A 22,792-nucleotide genomic window follows, 5' to 3' on the forward strand; every position below is an offset into this window, starting at 1 on the left:
CTTCTGCACACCACTATTATAATGCGAGTTTATGAAAGTTCCTGTCACCTTGAACTAGTCTGGCAATTCTCCTATGACTCCATACATTAACAAGACATTTTCACTCACTAAACTTCCTCTGGCTGGATTTTTTTTGTTTTTGTTTTTCACACCATTCTTTGTAAACTCTAGAGATTGTCATGCATGAAAATCTCAGGAGATCAGCAGTTTCCGAGATACTCAAACCATCCCATCTGGCACCAACACCCATTCCCCATTCAAAGTCACTTTAGATCACATTTCTTCCTGATTCTGATGTTTGGTCTGAAGAACAACTGAATATCTTGACCTTGTCTGCGTGCGTTTATGCAATGAGTTGCTGCCACATGATTGGCTGATTAGATGTTCGCGTTAACGAGCAGGGGGTCAAGGAGTATTTAATAAAGTGGCCACTGAGTGTAGTATCACAGTTACAGAGAAAGTGTTTTGTGGGAAAACAAAAAGGTACAAGGACCACAATGAAGTAGATTAGGAGGTCAGGAGACACACAAAAAATGCTAAAGGAACTCAGCAGGCCAGGCAGCATCTATGGAAAAATGTACAGCCAATGTTTCTGGCCTGCTGAATTCCTCCAGTGTTTGTGTGAGTTGCTTGGATGTCCAGCATCTGCAAATCTTTTCTTGTTTGTGTTGGAAGTCAAGCGTTAGTCTTTATTGTATAACAAGTCAATTTATAAGTCTTGTAACAATGGGATAAAAGTAGTCCTTCATTTTTTTTTTGGTCACTTGCCTCAGTAATATTTTCAGATTTCCTTTTATATCTTTGTTCCAACTTTTATATTTAGTTTTCCCCGGACTTTTTCAACTCTGACAGATTTTCTTCTGCAACTGCCATCAATCATGTGCTTTTCTTTGGTGCTGTTCTTTTGGATGTATGATGAAGACTCCAATCAGTGATGGAAGCCCTGGAGCTATCCAAAATGGCAGGTGTTACACGTTTGGTTCAGAATGAATGTCCTCAACATGTCAAATGGTTAGGAGCCAAATTTGGCACTGTTAAAATGTGCCACTATTCTCCAGTCACTGAGTCAGAGATCTCAAGAGAATGACAGGATAGCATATAGTTCTTCCAGCCTACCTGATTAACATTTGGCTCCCCTTGCCACATTTCCACTCAGAGCTGATGTACTGCCTATAAAGAAGTGTATAGTCAGCAGTCCTTGGATTCCAGCCCTGTGGCCTGGCTTTGAACCATACTTGAGTTCCAAATATAACAGCTGCCTGGTCCCAATGCTCTCTGCTGTGTTTGCAGCCATTGTATTTTCTACGTTATTAAATTATATTGCTCTGGAGCTGGTGGCTTTCACTGCAATATAGAACATAAGAATGGCGAGGGGCAATGAAAATTAAATGGTACCAGGAGGGCAGGTGGGAAAGAGCTGGAAAACGTCTGGTCAATTTGATAATGCAGTTAAGAATAATATGAAATTACATTTTGGTAATTAAGTCTTAGTGTACAAACAGAAGCATTCTATAGCTTTATGAATCATTGATAGAGCCTCTGCTGGAGCACTGTGTGCAAATGTGGGCTCTGCAGTTAAGGCAGGATGTCATAGTCTTGATGAGACTACAAAGGAGATTGGCATTGTCTGTCCCAGAGTGATTCCAGGACCCAAGTTTGATCCTGACCTTGGGTACTGCTCCATAGACTTTGCACGCTCAGTCAGTGAGTGTATGGGGTTTCTTGTGTTTCCTGGCTTCCTCTCATATCCCAAAGACGTTCTGGTGGGTTAAGTGGCCACTGCAAATTCCCCATGATATTGGTCAGTGTCAAAACAGCACAAAATGAGAGCCCATGGGCATGTGTGAGAGAGCAAGTGTTGCTGCAAGGAGATAAGGGCAGGTGCGATGGATCAAATGTGAACATTAATGGAACATAGGTTTTTTGAGTATTTTTAGGTTTTAACACCTTCTGTGTGATGGTAACAATGAGAAGAGGGCATGTCCTGGAATTCACTTACTTAGCCCCATCGCCCGTGCCAGGTTTTCCAACAACCCCTCACTAGAGTCCTCTGTCTTGGGCTCGTGTTTCAAGCCATCCGCGGGTATAGCTCATCTTTGAAGACTCTTCCTCTCCCATGGGTAAGGTCTCTGGAGCTTCTGATGGGTCTTCTGTACCTCTGGGGTTTTGATTGAAGGGTTTATTAGCCCCATGCCTGACTCTCCTCCTTTCATACTTGGTCTTGGGACTATCCATGGTGGAGTTATGTGACTATCTCAGAATTTCTTAGAAGACCCTGATATATTTGCCTCTACCACAACCTCTGACTGGGTGTTCTACGCAACGACCAAGATTTCTGTTTCCTAAAACTGTTCCTATGTTTTATGTTCTTCTGGTCAATGCAGGTTACACCAGTAGTGAGGAATGAAGCCGAGTCAACCTGACCTGAATACTGCTACATCATCTTGCACACCCCAACTTAGTGGGTCAGTGGAATGTCAGGAACCTGAATGAAGCCACATTCAACTGGAGGAACTCAGTGAGTCAGACAGTGTCCATGGAAGGAAATAGTCAATGTTTCTGGTCAAGATAATCATCTGGACAGCATAAGTTAAAAGTAAGGGAGGTTTTCAAAACTACAAAGGGTTTAGGATGAAAAATTAAATTTGTGTATTTCACTGAAATTTTAATCAGTAAAATATTCAATTATTTATCCATTGTCATTGCATTACAATTTCTCTCCTTCAAGTATTTATTATTTTTCCATTCTGAATTCTTTATTTAACCTAATTCTACAAAATTCTCAAGCATCTTGCTCCAGATCACCAAGGTCATCCTTCCGTCCATTTGTGACATTTACCAGGAACAAAGGGCTGAAAGCATTTTTGAGGATCTCTATCACCCATCGCACAGTTTCCTTAACCCACTACCATCGAGAAGGAGGTACAGGAGCACCAGAATCAGTTTTAATATCACTGGTACGAGTCTGAAATTTGTTGTTATGTGACGGCAATACTTTGCAGCACATAATAATAAAAACTGTAAATTACAGTAAAAAGCATACTTCTATTAAAAAGGTAAATTAAATAAGTAGTGCAAAAAAAGGGAAAAAAACAGTAATCCTTCTATCCTGTGCACCAAATGGTGATGCAGTCAGTTCAAATGTTCCCCAGGGTACAACTGTTGAAATACCATGACTACCTCATCACAACAGAGATATCATCACTAGGACAGTGAGCTGTTTACTGTACTGTTTACCTGCACTGTGCACTTCACATGTATTTTAAATTATATTTTATTAACTTATTTGTGGTGATATCTTGTTTTACGTCCTGGGTGTGATATATATGTATAAACAATCAGGGCCCAAACTCTGTTTGCCATTTTCATTGCAACCATTCTTCACTGCATAGGCCAAGACCTCCCACAAGGAGTCAAGATTCTCTTTAGGTCAGATGGTGGGGGTGCTCTTTAATCTTAACAGGTTCAAGGCAAAGCACTCCAAAACGCAGTTGCCAACGCCATCGTATCTCACTCTGAGGAAGATCTGCAGTGCGTACCGGATGCTTTTGCCAGAGCATACAAGCTCCTGGGACTTGATCTACACATCAAGAAAATGCAAATCCTGCACCAGCCTGCTCCAAATCAAGCTCCTGAACCCCCAAACATCCAAGTTGACAATATCCCTCTGGAGTACACTGATCATTTCCCATATCTTGGCAGAATTTTTTTCTTCAGGGCTAATATTGACCTTGACATGATTCACAAAGTAGGCTGTACAAGTGGATCTTTTGCCAGGCTGAGAAGATTATGATATTGAGTCTAGCACTAAGCTTCTGGTCTGTAAAGCTATAGTCCTTCCCTCCTTGCTATCTGGAGTGGAGTCTTGGACAACATACAGCAGGCACATAGAATCACAAGAAATTTACCATCAAAGATTCTGAGAGTCAGCTGGAAGAACAGGCGTACTAACTCCATCACCCCAGAGGAAGCTAGCATTAACTCTGCAGCCTCAATCGTGACTCAACTCCAATTGTAATGGGTCAGCCACAAATTCAGTGTACCTCTGATGTTTTACACTTACTGATTTCTGTATGTTATGTGTGTTTGGAATGGCTATATCTATTAAGGAAGTTGTTCTTGCTTGTTTATCATGTATTATTATATCCGGATGGTTATTATGGATTGTCCTATCTGTAATAATGGATCAGTCATAGTATATGTTCCATATGTACTTATATGTTTCATATTCATTCATTGGTTGTATTGTATCTGCTGCTCTGTTTTGTATTCTATCAGTTCAATTATACCTTTCCTTTTGTTTAATGTTCTGCATTGATCCAATCCAAAGTTCATGTTTATATCTTTCAAAAATAGTTTAACGATTTGAAGTAATTACTTTAACTTTACTGATGGAGTGTATAATTTTAAATCATCCATGTATAGCAGGTTTATTATTATTATTATTATTATTATTATTATTATTATTATTATTACAGTTTATTGTCTTTTACACATTGGCCGTTTGCCCGGCCAGTCAGGTGTAGTCTTTCATTGATTCTATCGTGTTTCTTGTATTTGCTATGAATCCTGCAAAAGATGAATCTCAGTTGTATATGGTGACTTGTATGTTTTTTGGTAATTTACTTTGAACTTCAAAAGGCCTGTTTCTTAGGTCTATGATACTAAATTTAAAGAAAAATCCTTGCTTTGAATTTCTGCAGGACATCCTCCCTCAGTAACCTCCGCAGATGGGGTGCCATGGGTTGTTTTTTGCTGTGTGTGTTGCTCCTTTGTCAATTATCTCTGTTGGATGAGGATGGAAGGAATCCAGCACAAAGACAAGTAAACAGCATTCAGATACCGATCAGTCATCAACTGACGAAAAAGCATGGTGTATTCAAAGGAGTGAAACTAGTCACTAATGTGGCCACATTCTTAATCTCTTTCTGAAAAAGGTGAGAGATTAAAACAGCTCCTTTGGCCAGTCAGGTTTCGTATTTTATCTCTACATAAATAACCTTTGCTCTCCCATTAGCCCTGCCAAGATGACTTGCAGAAGAGTATAATAGAGATTGTGTACCACAAGGACAGATTATCATGACATACTGCTTAAGGTAACCACCAATTATAGGCATGTAAAGAAATCTTTGCTGCTGAGTTGCAAAGATAAATGTGGCTGTATGGAAGTGAATATGCCAAAGGGATTTTTTTTTGTTCATCCACAGCATGAATTGCCTCTCTAATGGGGTAGAAAATTAACAGCCACACGGTGTAAAGGTTGAATAACCCTTGGTTCATTACATCTTATCAATGTTGTTCCATTATCTAAATGTTATAGAAATGCTGGTAGATATTAATAAACCTGAAAATTTAATCTGAAGGCATCTGACCACAAGACCCTACAAAGGATTGTGAGGACTGCTGGGAGGGTCAGCAAAGTCCCTGTTCCACCCATTAGAGATATTTATCAGGGAACATTGCTAATGATTCCTCCTATTCATCCAATAATCTCTTTGACCTCCTAATATCTGGCAGGAAGTACTGTAGCATTAGGACAATGACTGTTAGGATGACAAACAGCTTCTTTCCCCTAAACTATGGGACTACTGAACACTCTGATTTATTTCATCTCTGCGTAAATAGCTTTACTCTCTCATTGCATAACTGGTCACATTTGAAATGCCAGTAGTGAATACTGTTTACTTTTTGACTTGTATTATAAATGTTTCTTATTATTTGTTAATTTATTTGCGGTAATGTTACCTTATTTATGAGTTATATGTACTGTGTTGTTCACCTTGGCGTTGAAAAAAATCTGTTTTCATTTGGTGCTATACAAGTATATGGTTCATTAACCATAAACTTGAACTTGAAAAAGAAATGTAGGATGCAAACAGAAATAAAATAAACTGGGACCTTGCTTTACATGTGCACCACTGATGCCCATTGCCTTCAGAGCCACCGTTATCATTAAACCAATGGTAAGTCCTGGCAGCTGTTGTGTTGCATTCTACTGAATACTATCTCAATGCCATTTCAAGACACAACATCCTCATCACCAGGAGCCAAGCCATTTTTTCACAGACTGTCATGGACCTCGTCTGCTCCAAGCTTACGGACCTTACCCCAATCCACAATATATACAACATTCCCAACCTGGTCAACAGCTCTTTCAAAGCCCTACAAAATTGACCTGATCAGAATCAGAATCAGGTTTATTATCACCAGCATGTGTCGTAAAATTTGTTAACTTAGCAGCAGCAGTTCAATGCAATACATAATATAGAAGAAAAATAAATAAATAAATTGATCAACCAATCAATCAATTACAGTATATGTATATTGAATAGATTAAAAATTGTGCAACTAAACGGAAATAATGTATATTAAAAAAGTGAGGTAATGTCCAAAGGTTCAATGTCCATTTAGGCATCAGATGACAGAAGGGAAGAAGCTGTTCCGAAATCGCTGAGTGTGTGCCTTCAGGCTTCTGTACCTCCTACCTGATGCCAGAGGGGAAGAAGCTGTTCCTGAATCACTGAGTGTGTGCCTTCAGGCTTCTGTACCTAATGGAACAGTGAGCAAAGGGCATGCCCTGGGTGTTGGAGGTCCTTAATAATTGAAGCTGCCTTTCTGAGACACCGTTCCTTCAAGATGTCCTGATTACTTCGTAGGCTAGGACCCAAGACTAAGTTTAGTCTGTACCTCCCCCTGCAATTGGAGCCAACTAAAATTACAACCCTCTGCAGCTTCTTTTGGTCCTGTGCGTTAGCCCCCGTCCCATACCAGACAGTGATGCAGCCTGTCAGAATGCTCTCCATGGTACATCTATAGGAGTTTTTGATTGTATTTGTTGACATACCAAATCTCTTCAAACTCCTAATGAAGTATAGATACTGTCTTGTCTTCTTTATAACTGCAACCATATGTTGGACCAGGTTATGTCCTCAGCGATCTTGACACCCAAGATCTTGAAGCTGCTCATGTTCTCCACTTCTGATCCCTTTATGAGGATTGGTATGTGTTCCTTCATCTTACCCTTCCTGAAGTCCACAATCAGCTCTTTTGTCTTACTTACGTTGAAAACCAGGTTGTTGCTGCATCACCACTCCTTCAGTTGGCATACCTTGCATCTGTACGTACTCCCGTCACCACCTGAGATGCTACCAGCAATGGTTGTATCATCAGCAAATTTATAGATGGCAATTTGAGCTATGCTTAGCCATACACTCTTGGGTACAGGGAGAGTAGAGCAGTGGGTTAAACACACACCACTGAGGTGCGCCAGTGTTGATCGTCAATGAGGAGGAGATGTTATCACCAATCCGCACAGATTGTGGGATTCCAGTTAGGAAGCCGAAGATCCGATTGCAGGGGGAGGTACAGAGGCCCAGGTTCTGCAACTTCTCAGTCAGGATTGTTGGAATGATATAATTAAATATATTCGATGGATAGCATCCTGACTTAGGTGTTTGTGTTGTCCAGGTGGTCGAAAGCCCTGTGAAGAGCCATTGAAGATCCACTGATGAAGAATCTCAGCCTGAAACATTGACTGTTTATTCATTTCCATGGCTGCTGTCTGATTTGCTGAATTCCTCCAGTATTTTGTGTTTTTGGCTTATCTTAATATTTTCAATTATCCAAGCCATACCCTGTTCCCCTCCAAACCACCTCCCACTGGGAGGGGCCCCTCATGACTATTGCTTCTTCCAGCTACGTCCCCCCCCTCCACCCTCCCCTGTTGATCAGACTTGTTCTCATATTAGGGCGATTTCCTCTGATTCTACTCATTCCTTCTCATTATATAAATTTGTACAGGATGTAATTGTGCTGGACACTCCACGGACATCATGATCAATTTCTTTATCGCCCCTCCATTAACTTGTTGCCTGAAGCATTTCCTGAAGTTTTTCATGCTTTTTGTTGATGAATTCCATAAGACCATAAGACATAGGTCATCTGGCCTATCGAGTCTGCTCCACCATCCAATCATTGCTGATTCCATCTTTTTTCCTCCTCAAGCCCAGTTTACAGTCTTTTCCCCATAACCTTTGATGCCATGTCCAATCAAGAACCTGTCTATTTCTGCCTTAAATACACCCATCAACCTGACCTCCACAGCTGCATGTGGCAACAAATTCCACAAATTCATCACCCTGTGGCTAAAGAAATTTCTCCGCATCTCTGTTTTGAAAGGGCGCCCCTCTATCCTCAGGCTGTGCCCTCTTGTCCTAGACTCTCCCACTATGGGAAACATCTTTTCCACATTGTCTAGACCTTTCAAAATTTGATCCCCCCCTCATCCTTCAGAATTCCAGAGAATACAGACCCAGAGCCATCAAACATTCCTTATATGATAATCCTTTCATTTCTGGAATCATCCTTGTAAACTGCCTCTGGACCTTCTCCAATGCCAGCACATCTTTTCTAAGATGAGGCTCCCAAATCTGTTCACAATACTGGAAGGTGAGGTCTCACCAGTGCCTTATAAGGACTCAGCATCACACCCTTGTTCTTGTATTCTAGACCTCTTGAAATGAATGCTAACATGGCATTTGCCTTCCTCACCATCGACTCGACCTGCAAGTTAAGCTGTAGGGTATCCTGCACAAGGACTCCCAAGTCGCTTTGCATCTCAGATTTTTGGATTTTCTCCCCATTTAGAAAATAGTCTGCACATTTATTTCTACTACTGAAGTGTATGATAATGCATTTTCCAATATCGTATTTCATTTGCCACTTTCTTGCCCATTCTCCCAATCAGAATCACAATCAGAATCATGTTTATTATCACCGGCATGTGACATGAAATTTGTCAACTTAGCAGCAGCAGTTCAATGTAATATATAATCTAGGAGAGAGAGAGAGAGAGAGAGAGAGAGAGAGAGAGAGAGAGAGAGAGAGAGAGAGAGAGAGAGAGAGAGAGAGAGAGAGAGAGAGAGAGAGAGAGAGAGAGAGAGAGAGAGAGAGAGACATACATAATAAATAAACAAGTAAATCAAAATAGATTATTTTTTTAAATGTGCAAAAACAGAAATGCTGTATATTTTTTAAAAAGTGAGATAGTGTCCAAAGCTTCAAAGTCCATTTTGGAATCGGATGGCAGAGGGGAAGAAGCTGTTCCTGAATCGCTGAGTGTGTGCCTTCAGGCTTCTGTATCTCCTACCTGATGGTAACAGTGAGAAGAGGGCATGCCCTGGGTGCTGGAGGTCTTTAATAATGGACACTGCCTTTCTGAGACACTGCTTCCTAAAGATGTCCTGGATACTTTATAGGCTAGTACCCAACGAGGGAGCTACCTGGATTAACAACCTTCTGCAGCTTCTTTCGGTCTTGTGCAGTAGCCCTTCCGTATCAGAATGATGTAGCCTGTCAGAATGCTCTCCACAGTGTAACTATAGAAGTTCTTGAGTGTATTTGTTGACATGCTAAATTACTTCAAACTCCTAATAAAGTATAGCCACTGTCTTACCTTCTTTATGACTACATCAATATTCTTTATGACTACGTCAATAATCTGTCTAAGTCTTTTTTCACTCTGCCTGTTTATTCAACACTACCTGCCCTCCACCAAGCTTCATATCATCTGCAAACTTGACAACAAAGCCATCTATTCTATCATCTTTATCATTTATATACAGCATAAAAAGAAGTGGTCCCAACACCAACCCTTGTGGAACACCACTAGTCACTGGCAGCCAACCAGAAAAAGATCCTTTTATTCCCACTTGCTGCCTCCTACGAATCAACTAATGCTGTAAACACGTTAGTAACTTTCCTGTAATGCTATAAGTTCTTAACTTAGTAAGCATCCTCATGTGTAGCACCTTGTCAAATGCCTTCTGAAAATCCAAATATACAACATCTACTACATTCCTTTTATCTATCCTACTTGTATCTCCTCTAAGAATTCCAACAGGTACATCAGGCAGGATTTTCCCTGAAGGAAACCATGCTGATTTTGTCCTATCTTTTCCTGTGTCACCAAGTACTCCATCTTCTCATCCTTAACAATTGACTCGAACATCTTCCCAACCACTGAGGTCAAGCTAACTGGTCTATAATTTCCTTTCTGCTCTCTTCCTCCTTTCATAAACAGTTGAGTAACAATTTTCCAGTCATCTGGCACCATGCTCAAGCCGATGATTTTTGAAAGATAATTTCTCAGGTAAGGACATGTTTGGCACAGCTTTGTGGGCCGAAGGGCCTGTATTGTGCTGTAGGTTTTCTATGTTTCTAATGCCACCACAATCTCTAACACTACCTTTTTCATAAACCCTAGGGTGCAGCTCATCTGCTGGTCTGAGTGACTTATGTAACTTCAGGTCTTTCAGTTTTTTGAGCACCTTCTCTCTAGTAACAGTAACTGCACCCATTTCTTTTCTTTCACAAACTACAACACCAGGCATACTGCTAGTGTCTTCCACAGTGAACACTGATGCAAGATACTCATTTAGTTCATCAGCCATTTCCTTCTCCCCCGTTATTAGTTCTCCTGCCTCAAATTCTAGCAGTCCTATATCCACTCTTATTTCTCTGTTAATTTTAACAAACTGAAAAAAAAATTATTATCCTCTTTGATATTATTTGCTAGCTTGCTTTCATATTTCATCTTTTCCCTTCTAATGATTTTTTCAGTTGCTCTCTGTAAGTTTTTAAAAACTTCCCAATCCTCTATCTTCCCACTAAATTTTGCTTTGTTGTATGCCCTTTCTTTTGCTTCTACAATTGCTTTGACTTCCCTCATCAGCCACAGTTGTACTATTTTACCATTTGAGTATTTCTTCATTTTTGGAATATACATGTCCTGCACCTTCCTCATTTTTCCCAGAAACACACAGCATTGCTGCTCTGTTGACATCCCTGTCAGCAGCTCCTTCCAATTTACTTTGGCCAACTCCTCTCTCATACCACTATAATTACCCTTACTCCACTGAAATACTGTTACATCAGACTTTACTTTCTCCCTATCAAATTTCTAGTTTCCACCTTCACTCTTCTCCTGTAATCCATCTCCATCAATCTCTTTCTGTCCAGACATGTTTATTGGCTTCCATTCAATGTCTACTTTGAGTCTATAGATTCCCTTAACTGGTTTGAATTCATGATAGTCATTGTCATAGAGTTATACAGCTCTTTGTCCAAACTCATCCACACTGAACTATGTTCCTTCCCATTTGCCTGCACCTGACCTAGATCTTCCTGAACAATGAATCTGTCCAATTATATTCTATATGCTGTAATTGTACCTGTCTCTACCACTGCTTTGGCAGCTTGTTCCACTTACTCACCACCCTCTATGTGAAAAGTACTACCTCTGAAGTCCCCTTCAAATTTTTACCCTCGCAATTTAAACCTATGCTGTCTAGTCTTAGATTCGCCTACCCTGGAGAAAAAAGACGGTGACTATTTACATTATCTCAGCACCTCATGATTTTATAGACCTCTATAAGGTCTCCACTAAGCCTCCTTCACTCCAGCGAAAACAGTCCCAGCCTATATAGCCTCATTTTACAACTCAACCAGTGAGGGAAACATGCCATTCACCTTCTTCACCATACTGTCTACCTTTGTCACCTCTTACAACAAACTATATCAAAGTTCGAAGTACGTTTATTAAAGTATGTATGTGTCACCACTTTCTTGCAGACATTCACAGTAGAACAAAGAAATAGAAGAGATCAATGAAAATAAACTATGGACAAATAGAGATTGACAAATAACTAATGTGCAAAAAAAGATAATCATGCAAATTAAAAATACCAGTGCATATTTATAAATAATAAATAAATAAACAAACAAACAAATAAATAAATAACACACACAAAATGCTGGTGGAACACAGCAGGCCAGGCAGCATCTATAGGGAGAAGCGCTGTCGACATTTCAGGCCAAGACCCTTCGTCAGGAGTAACCGAAAGGAAAGATAGTAAGAGATTTGAAAGTAGTGGGGGGAGGGCGAAATGCGAAATGATAGGAGAAGACCGGAGGGGGTGGGATGAAGCTAAGAGCTGGAAAGGTGATTGGCGAAAGTGATACAGAGCTGGAGAAGGGAAAGGATCATGGGACGGGAGGCCTCAGGAGAAAGAATGGAGGGGGGGGGGAGCACCAGAGGGAGATGGAGAACAGACAAACAACTAAATATGTCAGGGATGGGGTAAGAAGGGAAGGAGGGGCATTAATGGAAGTTAGAGAAGTCAATGTTCATGACATCAGGTTGGAGGCTACCCAGCTGGTATATAAGGTGTTGTTCCTCCAACCTGAGTTTGGATTCATTTTGACAATAGAGGAGGCCATGGATAGACATATCAGAATGGGAATGGGACGTGGAATTAAAATGTGTGGCCACTGGGAGATCCTGCTTTTTCTGGCGGACCGAGTGTAGGTGTTCAGCAAAACCGTCTCCCAGTCTGCGTCGGGTCTCACCAATATATAAAAGGCCACACCGGGAGCACCGGACGCAGTATACCACACCAGCCGACTCACAGGTGAGGTGTTGCCTCACCTGGAAGGACTGTCTGGGGCCCTGAATGGTGGTGAGGGAGGAAGTGTAAGGGCAGGTGTAGCACTTGTTCCGTTTACAAGGATAAGTGCCAGGAGGGAGATCGGTGGGAAGGGATGGGGGGGCAAGTGGACAAGGGAGTCATATAGGGAGCGATCTCTGCCAAAAGCAGAAAGAGGGGGGAAGGGAAAAATGCGTTTGGTAGTGGGATCCCATTGGAGGTGGTGGAAGTTATGGAGAATTATACGTTGGACCTGGAGGCTGGTGGGGTGGTAGGTAAGGACAAGGGGAACCCTATCCCGAGTAGGGTCGCGGGTGGATGGGGTGAGGGCAGATGTGCGGGAAATGGGAGAGATGCATTTGAGAGCAGAGTTGATGGTGGACGAAGGGAAGCCCCTTTATTTAAAAAAGGAAGACATCTCCTTCGTCCTGGAATGAAAAGCCTCATCCTGAGAGCAGATGCGGCAGAGATGGAGGATTTGTGAGAAGGGGATAGCCTTTTTGCGAGAGACAGGGTGGGAAGAGGAATAGTCCAGGTGGCTGTGAGAGTCTGTAGGCTTATAGTAGATATCACTAGATAGGCTGTCTCCAGAGATGGAGACAGAAAGATCAAGAAAGGGGAAGGAGGTGTCGGAAATGGACCAGGTAAATTTGAGGGCAGGGTGAAAGTTGGAGGCAAAGTTAATGAAGTCGACAAGCTCAGCATGCATGCAAGAGGCAGCGCCAATGCAGTCTTCGATGTAGCGAAGGAAAAGAGGGGGATGGATACTGGTATAGACATCCCATGATCCTTTCCCTTCTCCAGCTCTGTATCACTTTCGCCAATCACCTTTCCAGCTCTTAGCTTCATCCCACCCCCTCCGGTCTTCTCCTATCATTTCACATTTCCCCCTCCCCCCACTACTTTCAAATCTCTTACTATCTTTCCTTTCGGTAAGTCCTGATGAAGGGTCTCGGCCCGAAACGTCGACAGTGCTTCTCCCTATAGATGCTGCCTGGCCTGCTGTGTTCCACCAGCATTTTGTGTGTGGTGTTGTTTGAATTTCCAGCAACTGCAGATTTCCTCGTGTTTGCTAAATAAATAAGTAATTCTGAGAACATGAGTTGTAGAGTCCTTGAAAGTGAGTCTATAGGTTGTGGAAACAGTTTATTGTTGAGGAGAGTGACGTTATCCCCACTGGTTCAGGAGCCCGATGGTTGAAAAGTATTAAGCGTTCCTGAACCTGGTTGCTTGAGTCCTGAGGGACCTGTACCTCTTTCCTGATGGTAGCAGTGAGAAGAGAGCTCGACCTGGATGGAGAGACTCCTTGATGATAAATGCTGCTTTTGTGTGGCAGTGATCCTCATTGATATGCTCAATGGTGAGGTGGGATTTTCCTGTGATGATCTGAGCAGTATCCATCACATTTTGTAAACCTTTCCGTACTGGTATACTAGTACTCCTGGGTCTCTTTGTTTCACAATACTTCCCAAGGCCCTGTCATTCACTGTGTTCATCCTGCCCTGGTTTAACTTCCAAAAAATACTCACTTAGTTCTTGTCTAAATTTAATGCCATGTGCCTTTCCCTTGCCTAGTTTCCCAGTGATCTAGATTTTGCTGTAACCTTCAACAACCTTCTTCACTCATCATGCTACCCATAATGTCATCCAGATTAATATATATGGCACGCAGTGGACCCTGAACCAATCCCTGTATCTCACCACGGGCCACTCATTCCTGCAGCACACTGCAGGCCACAAATCCCTGTACCTCACCGTGGGTCACCAATTTCTGCAGCTTACTGTGGGCCATCGATACCTCCAGCTCCTTCTTTATCAGATGTTTAAAGGAATCACCAGGTTGTTTCCAGTGGAGTTTTATGAAAGATCCAGCTGCTCTGATTTAGTATCACACTGGCAAATGTTAGATGAAAAGAATGCTGATTCAGTGGAAGAATCCAACCTGGTTATAATGTCCATGCTCATTCACTTGTTATGAAAGGTCACTGAGCTTAAACATTCTCTCACTCCAGGTATTCTGCAAGGCATGTTCAGCTTTTTCCGTTCTTCTTTTGATTAGCCAGTTATAGTTTCTCAGAGGTTTCTCTGCCACAGATTTTCTCTGAGATCCCTCATCAATGATATTCCTGCTCTGCCTTACTCCTTACTGAGCAGAAATAGTGCCTTCCTGTTTTTGTTTCTCATGCGGTACACAGTGGGACCATGTGGCTGAAATAATATGCCAAGAAATCCATCTTCTCACCTACCGTGCTCGCAAAAGCAAAACTCATTGTTATTTTATCCATGAACCTAAAGTGCATGGGAACAGCTTTAACAAAGTCCCAAAGTCATGGGTGTTGCTAACTGCAATGCTGCTGATTAAATGTGCGTGGCAGGTTAATCCGGCATCTTTAATTAAAGAGCACCTAATAAATCCAGGCTTCCAGCTCCACATTTTATCCTGCAGAGATCATCCGTAATTGCAGTTCATTAATTTAAATCTTTCTCCTCTGTCATATAACGTGAGGGTGAGTTAATTTACAAACAATGCAAAGCTGATGCTTTCCAATACGCCCCTGTCTGAGAATGTTTAATGAGAACACTTGTGGCTCGTCCTAGCCTTTCTGTCCAATGTTAACTTCCTGGACTTCTGGTTGCTTCAGGGTATCGTCAGTTAAAACCTTCTACTGACTAGTGGCAGCCCCTGGATTTCCAAGAGGGTTTCATAATAGAACTGGGTAATGTCAATTTGATTTGAAGAATCCATACTAGAAAATAGAAATGGGCATGTCCATGAATGCAAACTGATTCTATCATTTACTCTGTACGTACCCGTGGGTATCTTGTACCTGTCACGTGACCATGATGTAATTGAGACTATGCTGGACATGAGGTAATGATCTTGTGATTGTGGAGTGAAGTCATTTTCCCGCCAGTGAGAGGTCATGTGATTGTTTTTGTTTATAGGTATAAAAGGAGAACCCCTCCCTGTGATGTGGGCAGTTCGTGGCTCAATTCGCCACTGACTCCATGTTGCTGCGTATTCCGATATTATGACGCAGCTTCATTTAAAAGTGGAGTTTTACTTTCTGTTTTAAGTCTCAAAGATTATTCCTGGCAGTTTTGCTATAATACTGCCAGTTTGGTCAGTGGAGAGTGAAGATTTTAAAGGAGTTTGGAAATCCCGAAGGATTGGGAAAGTTAATGTCGACGGTGAAACAGATTCGACCTTTGTTTAATCTTTGCATGAGGAATTAGTAACGAGTATCTATGATAACTCCTGTTCTGCTAGAAGAGTAGAAGGTTGGATACAAACTTTAGTCAAAGAAAAGTTAGTGCCTTTAAGCCATTTTATTTCCTTCGATCGTAAATCCTCCTGGGAATAACATACTTCGGCTAGGATCAGCAGGAACTCCACGAAAGAGAATTTAAATCATTTCAAGAAGTCTCTCCTGTAACAGACTGTGTAAGCATTTGGACTTTCGCATCACTACTTCTAGGAACTGTTTTCACTTTCTCGCTTTAAGAACTGTTTTCGCATTCTCACTTTAAGAACTGTTCGAGCTGCCCTATCGCAGCTGACTTCCGGTTAAGTTAATCATTTGTTTACTTTTGGGTTTTTTACAGTGTTTAATAAATCTTTTATTTGTTACAAAAAAAACCTGTTTCAAATCATATATTCATTGTTGCTGATTTGTAACAACTCTGAGTTAGTTATCTGACTTATGCCTTGCAAAGGTTATTTTAAATCATACCACTTAAAACACTGTTCAAAGTAAATTCATTTCAAGAGGTCGAGAATACAAGAGCAGGGATATGATGCTGAGTCTTTATAAGGCACTGGTGAGGCCTCACCTTGAGTATTATGAACAGGATCAGCTATGATTGAATGACGGAGCAGACTCAATGGGCCAGATGGCCTAATTCTGCTCCTATGTCTTATGATCTAAATTATCAGAGTACATATACCACCTTGAGATTAATTTTCTTGCAGGCATTTGCAAGAAAGTAACGAGATCTATTAGAATTTATGAAAACTTATAAATAATGAAGATTGACAAACATCCAATGTACAAAAGACAAATTGTGCAAATAATAAAAAATAAATGAATAATACAGAGAATATGAGTTGTACAACAAGCAATACGGTTAACAGTAATAAAATTGAAGAGTTTGTTGCACATCAGAGATGGTACCACTTCATAAATAAAATACTGTGGCGGCTCTTTTCCTAGCGTATGCGAACCGACTCACAATTAGATAGCCTACGGGGGTTTGCGAGCACAGAGCTTTGGAGCCTCTTCGCCATGGGGGGCCGGTTGACAGAGGCTTAAAAGTGAGGCTGAAGTTTTCGAATAAAGTTTTTCCTTCGACTGCAGTTACCGACTCCGTGTCGTAATTTTAGCGCTGTTTGTAGCACACCGCTACAATTGGTGACCCCGACGGTCCAAACGATTTTTGGACCAGAAATGACCGACGCCGCCTCTGTTCATGCGGTTTCGTTGAAACTGCCGGGTTTCTGGACACAGCGCCCGGACCTATGGTTCCAGCAAGCCGAAGCCCAATTCCACGTTCGCCGGATCACCTCAGAAGACACCCGCTACTACTACGTGGTGGGCTCCCTCGACCAGGACACAGCTGCCCAGGTCGCGGAGTTCGTACAGTCGCCCCCGGCAGACGGCAAGTACACGGAATTCAAAGCCCTGCTCCTCAGGACTTTCGGACTCTCACGGCGTGAGCGGGCTGCCCGTTTACTGCACCTGGATGGCTTGGGAGACAGACCTCCATCGGCTTTAATGAACGAGATGTTGTCTCTGGCCGAGGGACACACAGGCCTCATGTTTGAGCAGGCATTCCTGGAGCAGCTGCCCGAGGACATACGCCTGCTGCTGTCCGACGCGGATTTCAGTGACCCCCGGAAGGTGGCAGCCCGGGCGGACTTGCTGTGGAACGCCAAAAAGGTGAGCGGGGCGTCCATCGCACAGATCTCCCAGCCACGCTCCCGGCAGCAAACCAGTCCAGGCCCGGCCGCAGAGCCCACTAACCCCCGGCCCAATGACCACTGGTGCTTCTACCACCAGCGGTGGGGCGCAGAAGCCCGCCGTTGCCGCCCGCCCTGCAAGTTCCCGGGAAACGCCAGGGCCAGCCGCCGCTGATGGCTACGGCGGCTGGCCATCGGGATAGCCTCCTGTATGTGTGGGATAGCAGGTCGGGACGCCGCTTTCTGGTCGATACTGGGGCTGAGGTCAGCGTTTTACCTCCGACAAGTTACGACACTCGCAGCAGGGCACCGGGTCCCCCCCTGAGGGCCGTGAATGGCAGCACAGTAAGGACCTATGGCACCCGTCAGGTGCAGCTACAGTTCGGCCCCAGCCAGTTCACGTGGGACTTCACACTGGCCGCCGTAGCCCAACCGCTTCTGGGTGCGGATTTTTTGCGAGCTCACAGCCTGCTGGTTGACCTGCCCAGGAAGAGACTGGTACACGCCGAGTCCTTTCAGACGTTCTCCCTGGGCGCGGCCCAGTTGCCAGCCCCTCACCTCGGCTCCATCACGCTGTCCGACAACGACTTCACCAGGGTCCTGGCGGAGTTCCCATCGGTTCTGGCACCGCAGTTCACAGCAGCCATGCCCAGGCACGGCGTACAGCACCACATCCCGACACAGGTACCACCCCTCCATGCCCGTGCTCGGCGGCTTCCCCCGGACAAGCTCCGACTGGCGAAGGAGGAGTTCCAGAGAATGGAGGAATTGGGGATCATCCGGCGGTCCGACAGCCCCTGGGCTTCCCCCCTGCACATGGTGCCCAAAGCGACGGGGGGCTGGAGACCGTGCGGCGACTACCGCAGGCTGAACGAGGCTACCACACCGGACCGCTACCCTGTGCCGCACATTCAGGACTTTGCGGCAAACCTGCACGGCGCCCGGATCTTCTCCAAGGTCGACCTTGTCCGAGGGTACCATCAAATCCCGATGCATCCTGACGACGTCCCCAAGACGGCTCTCATCACCCCGTTTGGCCTCTTCGAGTTCCTCCGCATGCCGTTCGGCCTGAAGAATGCCGCACAGACGTTCCAGCGGTTAATGGACGCGGTGGGACGGGACCTGGACTTCGCGTTCATCTATTTGGATGACATCCTCATAGCCAGCGGCAGTCGTCAGGAGCATCTGTCCCACCTCCGTCAACTCTGCGCCCGACTGAGTGAGTACGGTCTTACAATTAACCCTGCCAAATGCCAGTTCGGACTTGATACCATTGACTTCCTGGGCCACAGGATTACTAAAGACGGGGCAACCCCTCTGCCCGCTAAGGTAGATGCGGTCCGCCACTTCCCCCGACCCACCACGGTCAAAGGCCTTCAGGAATTCGTAGGTATGGTCAATTTCTACCGCCGCTTCCTCCCTTCAGCTGCCCGGATCATGCGCCCCCTGTTCGCCCTGATGTCGGGTCCGAGCAAGAACATTACCTGGGACGAGGAGTCCGCCGCCGCTTTCGTTCAAACGAAGGAAGCTTTGGCTGACGCCGCAATGCTAGTACATCCCAGAATGGACACCCCTACCGCCCTCACAGTGGACGCATCAAACACGGCAGTCGGTGGGGTGCTGGAGCAGCTCATCGCAGGTCGCTGGCAACCCCTGGCGTTTTTCAGCAAACACCTGCGGCCACCCGAGCTCAAGTACAGTGCTTTTGACCGGGAACTGTTGGCGCTCTACCTGGCAATCCGGCATTTCAGGTACTTCCTAGAAGGTCGGCCCTTCACCGCGTTCACGGACCACAAACCGCTTACCTTTGCGTTTACGAAAGCATCCGACCCCTGGTCATCCCGCCAGCAACGCCACCTGTCCTACATCTCTGAATACACAACGGATGTCCGGCACGTCTCGGGTAAGGACAATGTCGTGGCGGATGCGCTCTCTCGCCCTACCGTTCATGCCCTTTCCCAAGGGGTAGACTTTGAGGCACTGGCAGAGGCACAGCAGGTGGATGAGGAGATTCCGAGTTACAGGACTGCAGTCTCTGGTTTGCAGCTCCAGGACTTCCCCGTGGGCCCAGGTGAGAGGACCCTACTCTGTGACGTCGCCACCAACCAGCCCCGTCCGGTCGTCCCCGCAGCCTGGCGGCGACGTGTTTTCGACTCCATTCATAACTTGGCGCATCCCTCCATCCGGACAACTGTCCGGATGGTTTCCAGCAGGTTCGTTTGGCACGGACTCCGCAAACAGGTCAGTGAATGGGCCAGGACGTGCATGCACTGCCAGACGGCCAAGGTTCAGCGGCACACCAAAGCCCCACCGCAGCAGTTCCATCCCGCCCACCGGCGTTTCGACCACATTCATGTGGATATCGTGGGCCCCCTGCCAGTGTCGCGCGGAGCGCGTTACCTCCTGACTATCGTGGACCGGTTCACAAGATGGCCAGAGGCGGTCCCGCTCACCGACACCACCTCCGAATCTTGCGCCCGAGCCCTGATCGCCACCTGGATATCCCGCTTTGGTGTCCCAGCCCACATTACCTCCGACAGAGGCGCCCAGTTCACCTCCAGCCTGTGGTCAGCTATGGCCAGCCTTTTGGGGACTCAGCTGCACCACACCACTGCCTACCACCCACAGTCGAACGGGCTAGTGGAGCGTTTCCACCGTCACCTGAAGTCGGCCCTCATGGCCCGCCTGCGAGGAGCCAACTGGGCGGACGAGCTTCCCTGGGTCCTTCTCGGCATCCGCACAGCGCCCAAGGACGACCTGCACGCCTCGTCGGCCGAGTTGGTATACGGCGCGCCCCTGGCCGTCCCCGGGGAGTTCCTACCAGCCCCGAGGGGGCAAGAGGAAGAACCCGCTGCAGTCCTGGGCAGACTTCGCGAGAAGCTCGGTAACCTGGCCCCCATACCCACTTCACAGCATGGGCGGCACCCGACCTGCGTACCCAAAGACCTACGGAACTGTAAGTTTGTGTTTGTACGAAGGGGCGGGCATCGGCCACCGCTGCAGCGGCCATACGAGGGGCCGTTTACGGTGCTCCGGAACAACGGGTCCACGTTCGTGCTGGACGTTGGGGGGAAGGAGGAGGTTTTCACGGTGGACCGCCTCAAGCCGGCCCATGTGGACCTGGCGCAACCGGCCGAGTTTCCGGCGCCTCGGCGCAGAGGCCGACCTCCCAAGCAGGTTCTGGCCCAGGCTGTGGACATTGGGGGGTGTATCGCCGGTTCTGGGGGGGGGTTATGTGGCGGCTCTTTTCCTAGCGTATGCGAACCGACTCACAATTAGATAGCCTACGGGGGTTTGCGAGCACAGAGCTTTGGAGCCTCTTCGCCATGGGGGGCCGGTTGACAGAGGCTTAAAAGTGAGGCTGAAGTTTTCGAATAAAGTTTTTCCTTCGACTGCAGTTACCGACTCCGTGTCGTAATTTTAGCGCTGTTTGTAGCACACCGCTACAATACTGCAATGTAAGTAATTCTATTGAGCTTACAGCAATCTTTTGTTAACCACAGTGATTCTATCTTTTAATTCTCAGTTTCTTCCAGTCTCTTATTGCTTCCAGATTTGAAACACTCCAAGATGCTAATCTTATTTCTACATATAACAATTGTTATTACATCGATAATCTTCTGCATGAGCATTGGTCACACTATTGTTCATAATATTCCTGGAGCATAATCTGGATCAGCTGGAAAAATGGCAGATGGAATTTATGTAGATAGATATGAGATGTTGCAATATGGGAGGACATGGCTGGCTAGGACTCTTACTCTGAATGGTAGGGCACTGAGGAGTGTAGTATAAAAGAGGGATCAGGGAATAATTTCTTGAGAAGAAATGTAACAGGTAGATAGGGTCATAATGAGAATTGTTGGCACATTGGCTTTCATAAGTCAGAGAACTGAGTACAGGAATTGGATTGTTATTACAAAGCTGTATAAGATGTTAGTGAGGACTAATTTGGAGCATTGGGTGCAGTTCCAGTCCTCTACCTATAGAAAAGATATCAAAAAGATTGAAAGAATTCATAGAAAGTTAAAAAGATGATTCTGGGACTTGAGAGACAGAGTTATAGAGAAAAGTTGAACAGTTCAGGACTTCATTCCCTTGACTCTAGAAGAATGAAGGGAGATTTGATACTGGTATAGAAAATTATGAGGAGTATAGACAGAGTTAATGCATGAAACATTTTCTACCAAGGCAGTGTAAGACTAGAACTAGAGGTCATAGGGAAAATTGAAAGATGAAAGATTTAAGGGGAACCTAAGGATGAAATTCTTCATTCAGAGGGTAGTGAGATTGTGGAACAAGCTGCCATCAGAAGTGATAGATGCAGGTTCTATTGCAACGTTTAGCAGAGGTTTGAAAAAGTACCATGGGTACGGAATGTGCTGTCAGAGCAGCCATTGTGTGATTGGGCCAGTGTTAGAGTTGGGAATTGAGGCATTGGCTCATTGAGATTTAGTAAGGAGAGACATAGAATGTGGGTAGATTTTTAAAATTATTTATTCTTTCTTTATTATTACACATTTAGAGAAGTAGGGATACCAGGCAGGAGAGTGGATTGCTCCTCGTGTGGGATATGAAAAGGCAGGATATCTCCAGTGTCCTTAATTTGTAAGAAGTGCACTCAGCTGCAGCTACTGACAAAGTGAATTAAGGAGTTGGAGCTGGAACTCAATGAACTCTGGATTAGTCAAGTGGTTGAGGGGTTGATAGACAGGGTCTACAGGGAGGTATTTACACCCAGGGTGCAAGGCATAGCTAACTGGGTGAACCTGAGGGGAAAGGGGATAGGCAGCCAGTGCAGAGTACCCCTAAACTATCCTGCTCAATAGCAGGTATACAGCTTTGGATACTCAAGCAACACACACAAAATGCTGGTGGAATGCAGCAGGCCAGGCAGCATCTATAGGGAGAAGCGCTGTTGACGTTTTGGGCCGAGACCCTTCGTCAGGACTAACTGAAAGGAAAGATAGTAAGAGATTTGAAAGTAGGAGGGGGAGGGAAAAGTGCGAAATGATAGAAGACCAGAGGGGGTGGGGTGAAGCTGAGAGCCCTTTTGCCAATCATCTTTCCAGCTCTCAGCTTCACCCCACCCCCTCCGGTCTTCTCCTATCATTTTGCACTTTTCCCTCCCCCTCCTGCTTTCAAATCTCTTACTATCTTTCCTTTCAGTTAGTCCTGACGAAGGGTCTCAGCCCAAAACGTTGACAGTGCTTCTCCCTATAGATGCTGCCTGGCCTGCTGTGTTCTACCAGCATTTTGTGTGTGTTGTTGTTTGAATTTCCAGCATCTGCAGATTTCCTCGTGCTTGAGCTTTGGATACTGTTGGGGGGGTGGGGGGGGGGTGGTG

Source organism: Hypanus sabinus, chromosome 3 (assembly GCF_030144855.1).
Source record: "Hypanus sabinus isolate sHypSab1 chromosome 3, sHypSab1.hap1, whole genome shotgun sequence".
NCBI lineage: Eukaryota > Metazoa > Chordata > Chondrichthyes > Myliobatiformes > Dasyatidae > Hypanus > Hypanus sabinus.